The following is a 7995-nucleotide window of genomic DNA, read 5'->3' as shown; positions in this document are numbered from 1 at the left end:
TTGCTGCAGGGGCGGCCTGTCCTGTTTCACCACGTGAGGTGAAGCGGGAATTGCTGCCTCCTGCACCAACCCCACTCCCGCTGCCGTGCGCCCCAGAGCCGTGCTGAACTCAGCGGGAGCCAGAGCGCTTGTCCAAGCATTGCCAATTGGCTTCTCCACCAGGGACAGGGAAGATGAGAGGCAATGCCATGTGCCTGAGTGCCTCCCGTACAGTAGGCTAGTCTCTACAAACACTTGAACTCTGATAATGCTGGGGATGAGGCGGGGTAGCCAGATAAAGAGAATGCGATTGGCATGCCCTGAAACCAAACACAGGAACTATAGATAAGTTCCTTATAATATTTGTGGTTTTGGAAACAAAGCCTGATTTCCTTTCAGAAATCCACATTCTTCCCAAAGATGAAGCTCTTTCTAATAGCAATAAGCTTTGGGGGTGGGGGAGATTGTGATTTTCAGTGTGTCAAGATGATGCGTTCAGCACTCAAAATTCAAAACAGCTTCTATACAGTCCCCCAACAGCTGAGCCTTTGTCTCATTCTACTCCATAGAAGCCAAAGTTATATGACTAAATGCAAGAGAACAGGCTGTACCTAGAGTCGATTGCTATACTTGAACAGTTCTTGCCAAATGGGATTCATTTTCTGCTGTACTCTCCAAAAGAGTGGAGTTTGTTTTGTCATCGTCCCCCCCCCCCCCGGAAACTCTCCAATGACTTCTGGAGATTTGCAGGCCTCTCGTCTGAGATGACAATAAAATCACAAGTGACTCTTCACTCTGTTTACCCTGCATCATTCTAACGTTTGATTGAGTGGTCACTGAATATTGTCTCATCACCTCAGGCAGTTATCCAACCAGCAGAAGCTAGATCACTGGGGCCCAGGGCTCCCCCTGAAAATGTCAAGCAATTCTTAAAAACTTCATCTTCAACATTTCAAAGCCTCACACTCTTTCCTGTCCCACACATATTTTATACAGTGGTGCCTTGGTTCTCAAATGGCTTGGCTCCTAAACAAATCAGCTCCTGAATGCCACAAACCTGGAAGTAACTGTTCTGATTTGCGAACATTTTTTGGAAGCCAAACGTCCGACGCAGCTTCCGCTTGACTGCAGGAACCTCCTGCAGCCAATCGGAAGCTGAGCCTTGGTTTTCTAACGGTTTCGGGAGCCAAACAGACTCCTGGAATGGGGTAAGTTCGACAACCAAGGTACCACTGTACTTCCTTGAACTTACAGAGGCACTGACCACTGGTCCTGCTTGCTAGGGATGATGGGAGTTGTAGTCCAAAAACAGCTGGAGACCCAAATTTGGGAAATCCTGCTCTACACAATCCTGCTTGTACTCAAAAGTAAACCTTGCTGAATTCGAAGGACACTTACACCCAGGAAAATGCATTTAGGATTGCAGCCTAAGCTTTCAGGGATCCACACAGTCCCAGCGTAAGCAGACTGGAAAAAATCCAACATCTGCCATCCTCCCTGCTCCGACGGAGTCTGTGGCTCTTTTAATCTCCCATTTCTTCCCTAAAGTTCTGCCGTTGCTGCAGCGTGCCTTTGTGAAACACATGTCCCCGTTCAAGCAGCAGCAGCTTTTCATTTGCGTTTTATCTTTTTGCTGGGGAATGTGGAGCTATACAATCAGGGGCGAAATACGCCGTGAGAAGCCCTGAAAAGCAAAGGGGGTCAAGGATCTGAAGTTACCCACCATATTAATGACAAGCCAGCAGCTGCACCATGGCAACCTGGGAGAAAGCTGCTCAGCGTGGAAGCCATGAGCGGTGGATGGAAGGGCTCTGAGAGAACACTAGAGGGAAGTGAATGGAAATAACATGATGTTCCCGTTCTTCTCTGCCAGGACAGACATGTGCAGCTTAATCCCCTGGAGGCTGAGACAGCCCAGGATTGCCAAGAAAGGTCCGGAGAAAGCAGATGAGGAAAATAAAGGTGAGTGGGGAGCAACAGTCTTGAACCCATGCAGTCAGTGGTATGATAAAGGTTTCCATATTCCTTTTACACATCACTTGGGAAGACAGGCAAACTAATGCCCATGTACTGGAAGAAGCAAAGATCACCAGTGTCAAAGCAATGATTCTTCAACATCAACTTCATTGGATTGGTCATGTTGTGCGGATGCCTGAATATCGTCTTCCAAAGCAACGACTCTATTCCTAACTTTAAAATGGAAAGCATAATGCTGGTGATCAACAAAAGAGGTTTAAAGACTCTCTCAAGGCAAAACTATATTTTTTTATCAACACCGACAACTGGGAAACACTGGCCTGCGAGTGGCGCTTCAACTGGAGAACAGCCTTTACCAAAGGTGTCATGGACTTTGAAGACGCTCAAACTCAAGACGAGACAGAGAAACAAGCTAAGAGGAAGGCACATTAGGCAAAACCTCACCATGATCAACTCCCATCCAGAAACCTATGTCCCCATTGTGGAAGGACATGTGGATCCAGAATTGGCCTCCACAGTCACGTACGGACTCATTGTTAAAACTGTGTTTATGGAAGACAATGTTACTCGGCTACAAATGATCGCCGAAAAATATAAAGGGTTCTATATTCAGTGGTATCGCTTGGCCTGGATTCTGCTCCTGGGAAGAGAAAGAGATAGAGCTTGCTGAGCGATATCAGAAAAAGGCCTCCTCCTCCTTCTCCTCATCCTACTGACCATTCTGTTTTTCTTTGTTGCTGCTTGTGTTCTGCAGAGTTCCATAGAAGCAATAATAGTGCATTTGTGATGGATTTACCCTGGAACGCCCACACATTGTTCTGCTGGTGTTATTGCATTCTTGCCATCTAGAGGGGCAACAAAAGTGGGACAAAAGTAAAAAATAAACAACATTTGTGTTCAGCAGGAAGTTGGCAGGTTTTAAAACTCTTACGTGAGCTCGTTGGGGTGGAAGGGCTCTCTCGAATAAGGCCCAGACCACATAAGTCTTTAAAGATCCAAACCTGCACCTTGAATTCAGCTTGGAAAAACAAACTGGTAACCCATGCAGATATTTCAGTGCAGGTGTGGTGCATGCTTTGCCAACTCTATTCCTAGCATATAGCTGAGAATCTTAAATTAACTATTTGCACATTTTTGTAATACCCATGTGTTGCCACTGGGATGCCAGACACCTCATAGGAATAGTAAGCAGAAGAGGCATAAACGGAAGGACACAAGGCCCCAGACTTACAAAAGTTTAGAGAAGGAGAGGGGTGAATCAGTGGTGTCGTTTTCCTCTGCATATTTTGCTTACCAGCTTTAAAGCAAGGAGAAGCAATCAGGAAAGGGAAAGTCAAACAACAAGGTTGGGTTCTGTTTTCTATACTGTGTTGAGGTTTGAGTAAATAAATGCTGTTAAATAAATGGTGATGAAGAAATAAAACCAAGTTGTCAAATAGCCCTGCCGTGTTAGAGGTGTATCTGCAGCGTGCCTTCCTCCTGTTGACAGGAGCAACTTATGCCAGACTCTCAAAAGCTACATTTTGGAGAGTTTGGGCCCATCCACACACTTCCATTCACTCTGCCGCTTTCACCTGGGAAGATCTGCAGTGCAGCAGTGAACAAACAATAATCAGGTTTTTCATGGATAGCCATTTGTTCCGAATTAGCGCAAAAGAGCAGGGTTTTCATGGGAAAGTGGCAGGGCAAAAAGAAAAGTGCAAGGCTCCGTCCTTTCTAGGCACGGGACAAGCGGAAATGTGGGAAAGCCCTTTGTTTTTACCACAACCATGGACTCAGCTACAGTAGTAAAAAAAGATGACGCTTTGAATGTGTTATAAACATGGAACACCAGATGGAGGCAGAGAGCAAATAAATTTTCTATATGAGTTTTACATAGGGTTTTTTCTTTCTTTCGTTATAACGATTTAATTTCTGAGTTATTTATAGCATTCCCAAACCCCGTGTGCAGATCCACCCCATTTCAGCAGTGAGATCTGGTGGTTGCCATGTGAAGATTGATCTCATGGCAAATTGCCAGCATTTGTGAGAGGCAAAGTGTTCTATATGCAAAAGGGAGGAGGCAATTAATATTAAAAACATTTGGTTACATAAGAAACAAGCTTGAGAAGTTGGCCTTGAATACCTGTGAGAGAAGACAGGAGTCCTGTTCAGGCATTTAAAGACATGTGATGTAGAGATCACATGAGGGAAGAGAGCTGTGTACATAATTGCAGTTTACTTGGGCCCTTATATTAGTAGCTGCTGTATCCACAACCCTGGCCCTCTTCAGGCATTGATACATGTGATGCAGCAAGAATGGAGAACCCATTGCTCTCCAGATATTGCTGGACTGCAACTCCCATCAGCCATAGCCAGGATGGCAAATGGCCAGCTTTGATGGGAATTGTAGTCCAGGAACATCTGCAGGGCTGCAGGTCTCACAACACTGTGATAGAAATTGCACGAGGAGTGAAGCAAGGCTGAGTCCATTGGTTTTGCCCCTTCACTGTGTCACTTAGCCCAGATCTGCAGCCCTTCTGCTGTTGCAGAGCAAGCATCTGCAGCAGACAGAACGCAGTAGAAGCTGTGCAGGCCAGGGTGGCCAAACTGCGTGGCTCTCCAGATTTTGTTGAACTAAAACTCCCAGCAGCCCCAGCCAGCCCTGCCAAGTGATCACGGATTATGAGAGTCAGTGGCGTAGCAAGGTCAGGTGGTGTGGAAAATTTCTTGTCACCTCCCCCCCCCCGCACATTGAAATCTAGTTGGACTCCCAAGAGACTGCGATCTACTCACAGTATGAAAAGACTGCCTTGTGATCTACCCATTGTCATTGCTAGGAGTTGTTGAGCATTTTGTAGGGGAGGGTTGGCACCAAATGTCACCCCCCCCCGAGATGACACCTGGGGCGGTCCACACCCACCACACCCACCTTGCTACGCCCCTGATGAGAGTTACGGTTTGGCAACATTGGGAAGACCTCCTGTTCACCACCTCAGCGGAAGCTCTTGGCAAAGCTTAGAACTCTGCCTAATCAGGGTTCTAAATTGCACAATGAGCCTACGCAAGCTTGGCGGGTTCTCTGTTGCAGAAGTTCATTTTGCACAAAGCCAGGAAGGCCTCAGACCTGTGTAAGGAGATGCAGCAGAGGGGCTGGGATTAATGGGTTCATCCGCCGCCGCTCCCTCCACTCACAAAATCTCTTACTGTATTTTTCACTCTATAGGACGCACCAGACCACAAGACGCACCTAGTTTTTGGAGGAGGAAAACAAGAAAAAAAAATCTGAATCTCAGAAGCCAGAACAGCAAGAGGGATCGCTGCGCAGCCTGCATTCACTCCATAAGACGCACACACATTTCCCCTTAATTTTTAGGAGAGAAAAAGCGAGTCTTATAGAGCAAAAAATACGGTACTTGCCTTTAAATGCCTGAACAGGGTGAGGATTGCAAAAATACCAGAAGCTTATCAAAGATACACTCATATGAGAGTTCTGCTAAGATGCAAGTTTTCTGTCAGGTACAAAACTGGGATGATTAGTGCTTGCTTCCTGTTCCATCAACTCGACTTTTAGCTGAATATTTTGTAACCCGGTACAGGACGGGATTGGGGATTATCGGTTTGTGTTTGTTTCATATTTTTAATATGTATGTTGTGGTTTTTCATACTGTGTTTTTATGTTGTAACCCGCCCTGAGATCTACAGATGAAGGGCGGTATACAAATTTAATAAATACAAATAAATAAAATAAATAAATTTGCATGAAGCACTGCTCGGTTCTGTTCCATTTTCCAGATGAAACCCAACATGTTGCCTCAAGTGGAACCAAATTTATGACATTTATTGCCCAGGATTGATTACCAGGCTGCATTTTTATCAGACGCAGCAAATTCCAAATGGCCTTGACAGCTGTTTCTTGTAGGGAATAGCAGCTGGGGGGGGTGTTATTCTTTTTTAGCACAGTAGCAGCTGGTGTGAGGGGAGTGTTTAACTCAGCCTTCCCAACCTGGTGCCTTCCACCTGTTTTGGACTACAACTCCCATAATTCCTGACCATTGGCTACACCAGATGGGAACTGCAGTCCAAAACCATGTTGGGAAAGGCTAACTTAACCCTTCCCCTGCTTGCTACTTTTCTGTTGAAAATCAAATTTAACACCCCCCATAGAGAGCTTTACAATAGGTACTGAACTTCACAGGGAAAGGAACAACAGGTAGGTGCCAAATCACTTCCTTCCGAAACATTTAGTGTCAAAATGCACAATCCTTGCCCTTAAGGCTCAGTATTTCACTCCTTTGCCCTTCGATTTCCTTCTATAGAAATCACTGGGTGTGTGTGTGTGTTTCTGCACAGGATAATTCAGGTGACAGGGAGTGCTACTGTAATGTCAAGCAAGACCAAATATAGATTGAGAAGATGCAGAAAACAGTAAGGTAAATCACTTCCCTTGCTTTCCTGATGAGTGGTAATCACAGCCCCCCTCTGGCGTCAAACGCTTAGGAACAGATCTCCAGGACTTTGGGGACTAGGGCACATGACAGATTATTTACAGATTGGCCCACCTTCCTGGGGCAGCTTGTTCCTGAATTTCCATTGCCAGCTTTGGAAATGTCGCTGCAACACTTTCTGGTCCTGTTCTGCAAACAGAACGGTCGTATATGTGAAAACAGCAAGCGCAGAATTTTTAAGATGGCAAAATCACAGGGCATATGGTTTTAAATCCGAATCTTTCCAGATAATCTAAAACTAAATAACATGTGAAAAGGCGCGCGCGCACACACACACACACACACACACACACACACACACACACACGGTGGTACAAATGCTGTAATAAATCCTCTGATGCTGTTTACACCAAGATGACATTTTGATTCCCGGCCAGGAAAACATCGCTGTATTAGTGACAGCATGGAGATAGAGTTTCCTTACCTTTGTGTCACTATGCAGAACAGGCAAGGCATCTCCATGTGATGCTTCGCTTGGAGCGAACTGGCGTCTTCTTGATATTTCTCCCACTGTAATTACAGATGAGGGCTAGCAAAAACACATCTAGAGCCTGGTGCGGAGAAAGAAACCTGGGATTGTCCATCCCATAGGCTAGCAAAGCCATCCCCCCCAGCAGGAGCCGCCCATACACAGGAGACAGAAGTGGAGAATGCAGCCTGAGTTCTGTCTCTCTTGAAGGGATCTGTCAGATCAGAACTTTGAATAGTGGTTCAGCAATTTGAGTAACTGCATTTGCCAAAATCTTACTTCAACAAGAACCATGCATGCCACAGACATATTCCTTTTTCCGGCGTTTCAATGTCATTTCCAGTGGTTAACTGGCAAAAGAAGAGCTCTTCTGGACCAAGACAATGATCCATCATGCTGTTCTCAAAGTGGCCAACTTTGCAAAATCACTTCCCCCACTTGTGATTCCCAGCAGCAGGTATTGAGATTTATGCATGTAAAGCAGAGAACAGATTAGCACTTGCAGGCTGGTTGTTATCAACAGTGCTAATAATTCCCCCCACTGTTTGTCTCAGTGAATTCATCTCAGAGTATTGGAGAAATGATGAGTCACCTTTGAGAACCAGTGCTTTCCCCCTAAAATGAAGATGCTCCATAATCAGCTGCCCCCAGGGCCGGATTTGGCTACTGAAGGTAATAGGGCCCTTTATATGTCCAGCTGCCCTTTGTCAACAACAAATTGTCACTGTTTTTTGTGTTGAATATATGCTATATGGTAATTTATGGACCTAATAGGAGCCTACACAACACAAAACACTGTTGCTGTATGTAGGTTTTATTTATTTCTTTTTTATCTTATATTTTGGAAATGTACATCCAGATTTCCCCCCCTGACTATAGCTTGTTTAGCTTATACGTAAATCTGGAACCAGCTGCCCCTTACCACTTGTCCTGATTCTCAAGTGAAGTGTGGCGCTGTTTCCTTGCCACATGGTTTTGCAAAGGCCTCTGTCAGAGGATGCAGCACGGCAAGCACTGATTCCATTAGCAGAAGGAATAACTGTGTTATGTAACTTGCAGTATTAAACCATTTCACAGATTGAG

At 45.3% G+C, this 7995-nt stretch overlaps 1 long non-coding RNA gene across 1 annotated transcript; it reads right to left on the bottom strand.

Annotated features, from left to right (window-relative positions):
* Positions 1-2511: 2511 nt before the first annotated feature.
* Positions 2512-7315, bottom strand: LOC309337435. Its single transcript, XR_014154295.1, has 3 exons — positions 7192-7315; positions 6868-6994; positions 2512-2801 (listed from the first exon to the last, which is right to left on the bottom strand). It is a non-coding gene; the product is annotated as an uncharacterized lncRNA (long non-coding RNA).
* Between the last annotated feature and the right edge of the window lie 680 nt (positions 7316-7995).

This window comes from Podarcis erhardii (assembly GCF_964252035.2).
Source record: "Podarcis erhardii genome assembly, chromosome: 2".
NCBI classification, from domain to species: Eukaryota; Metazoa; Chordata; class Lepidosauria; order Squamata; family Lacertidae; genus Podarcis; species Podarcis erhardii.
Note: the sequence above shows the minus strand (reverse complement) of the source record. Positions and strands in the feature narration are given on the sequence as shown.